This window comes from Phaenicophaeus curvirostris, chromosome 5, assembly GCF_032191515.1.
Source record: "Phaenicophaeus curvirostris isolate KB17595 chromosome 5, BPBGC_Pcur_1.0, whole genome shotgun sequence".
Taxonomy (NCBI): Eukaryota; Metazoa; Chordata; class Aves; order Cuculiformes; family Cuculidae; genus Phaenicophaeus; species Phaenicophaeus curvirostris.
Window position 1 is genome coordinate 64,523,316 of NC_091396.1, and position 2,857 is coordinate 64,526,172.

The window sequence follows — 2,857 nt, forward strand, 5'->3', positions numbered from 1 at the left end:
AGGGTTTCAAGCATTATTTATTTATCAATAGCATCATCTGTGCTTAAAGGGGGCCTACAGGAAAGCTGGGGAGGGTCTCTTGATCAGGGAGAGCAGGGATAGGACGAGGGGAACTGTTTTCAGCTGAAAGAGGGGAGATTTAGAATTATAGAATCACAAAATAACCAGGCTGGAAGAGACCCACCGGATCATCGAGTCCAACCATTCCTATCAAACACTAAACCATGCCCCTTAGCACCTCGTCCACCCGTGCCTTAAACCCCTCCAGGGAAGGGGACTCAACCACCTCCCTGGGCAGCCTCTGCCAGTGCCCAATGACCCTTTCTGTGAAGAATTTTTTCCTAATGTCCAGCCTGAACCTCCCCTGGCGGAGCTTGAGGCCATTCCCTCTTGTCCTGTCCCCTGTCACTTGGGAGAAGAGGCCAGCATCCTTCTCTCCACAACCTCCTTTCAGGTAGTTGTAGAGAGCAGTGAGGTCTCCCCTCAGCCTCCTCTTCTCCAGGCTAAACACCCCCAGCTCTCTCAGCCGCTCCTCATAAGGCCTGTTCTCCAGCCCCCTCACCAGCTTTGTTGCTCTTCTCTGGACTCGCTCCAGAGCCTCAACATCCTTCTTGTGGTGAGGGGCCCAGAACTGAACACAGGATTCGAGGAGCGGTCTCACCAGTGCCGAGTACAGAGGGAGAATAACCTCCCTGGACCTGCTGGTCACGCCGTTTCTGATCCAAGCCAAGATGCCATTGGCCTTCTTGGCCACCTGGGCCACTGCTGGCTCATGTTCAGCTGCTGTCAACCAACACCCCCAGGTCCCTCTCCTCCAGGCAGCTTTCTAGACAGACTTCTCCTAGTCTGTAGCACTGCATAGGGTTGTTGTGCCCCAAGTGCAGGACCCGGCATTTGGCCTTGTTAAACCTCATGCCATTGGACTCTGCCCAGCGGTCCAGCCTGTTCAGATCCCTTTGGAGCCTCCCAACCCTCCAGCAGATCCACACTTCCACCCAGCTTAGTGTTGTCCGCAAACTTGCTAAGGGTGCACTCGATGCCTTCATCCAGGTCATTGATAAAGACATTGACCAGGTCTGGAGCCAGCACTGAGTCCTGGGGAACCCCACTTGTCTCTGGCCTCCAGCTGGATTTCACACCATTTCCCACCACTCTCTGGGCCCTCCAGCCAACCAGTTTTCCACCCAGGAGAGTGTGCGCCTGTCCAGGCCAGAGGTGACAGTTTCCGAAGCAGAATGCTGTGAGAAACTGTGTCAAAGGCTTTACTGAAGTCCAGGAAGATACATCCACAGCCTTTCCCTCATCCAGCAGCTTAAATCTGAGGCAAAAATGTTTTACTGTGAGAGTGGGGAGGCCCTGGAACGGGTTGCCCAGAGCAGTGGTGTCTGCCCCATCCCTGGGGGTGTTTAAGGCCAGGCTGGATGGGGCTCGGAGCCCCTGACCCAGTGGGCGGTGTCCCCGCTTACCGTGACGTGGCCGCGGTGGCGGCATAAACCTCCTCAGCGCCGCCTTTTCCCTCGCCGGGCGCGGTGGCGCGCGCCTGTAATCCCAGCCAGGCGGAGGGAGGCAGAGCCAGCCGGATCGCTCCTCACGGGTTCGAGACTGCAGAGCGCGCTCTGATCGTCGGTATTGGCTGACCGACCTGGCGAGGCGGCAGCACCACGGGGCGTAGATTCGCGGCCGGAGAGGGTGGGGCCGGCAAATGAATCCGCAGTGGCGGAAAAGCGACAGGCGGGGGCTGCAGCAGGACAAGTGCAAGAGACGGTGTGCTCGCTTTTTGCACCCCCGCCCTTCAATCGTTTAAGTTTTCTTTTTTCCTTGCCGCTCGACACCGCCCCGCGCAGCGCGAACAGCTCGGGACCTCCCCCTGCGACCCGCACAGCTCCCCCTGCACCCCCACAGCGCTCCTCGCCATGCGCAGCTCGCCAGACCCGCACCCTGGACCCGCACAGCATGCACAGAGCTCCAGACCTGCACCGCACAGCGCTCCCCACCACACAGAGTTCCAGACCTGCACCCTGGCCACGCACAGAGCTCCAGATCCGCACCTTGACCCCTCACAGAGCTCCAGACCCGCATCTTGACCATGCACAGAGCTCCAGACCTGCATCCTGACCCCTCACAGAGCTCCAGATCCGCACCTTGACCACGCACAGACCTCCAGACCTGCATCCTGACCTCTCACATCGTTTCAGACCCGCACCTTGACCATGCACACAGCTCCAGACCCGCACCTTGACCACGCACAGAGCTCCAGACCCGCACCTTGACCACGCACAGAGCTCCAGACCCGCACCTTGACCACGCACAGAGCTCCAGATCCGCACCTTGACCACGCACAGAGCTCCAGACCCGCACCCTGACTCCTCAGAGCTCCAGACCTGCATCCTGACCCCTCACAGAGCTCCAGATCCGCACCCTGACCCCTCACAGAGCTCCAGACCCGCACCCTGACCCCTCACAGAGCTCCAGATCCGCACCCTGACCCCTCACAGAGCTCCAGACCCGCACCCTGACCCCGCACAGCGTGCACAGAGCTCCCTACACGCTGCCTGCACCCACGCGGCCCCTTGGCCCCGCCCCTCCGCCTTAGCCCCGCCCCCCTCGGCACCCCACCTCCATTTGGCCACGCCCCATTGTCCCCTTCCCGTTAGCCCCGCCCATTGACCCCACTGACCCGCCCTATTTAAAAATCCACTTCGTTGGCCACGCCCCCTTCCGCCACTATAGGTCCCGCCGCTGCTCCCATTGGTCGCGCCCCTTTGACGTCTTCCCCGTCTGGCCCCGCCCCCTTCCGTGTGTTCCCGCCTCTTGGCCCCTTGGCCCCCCCCTCCCGGCGCGGCGCAGGCGCAGTGCG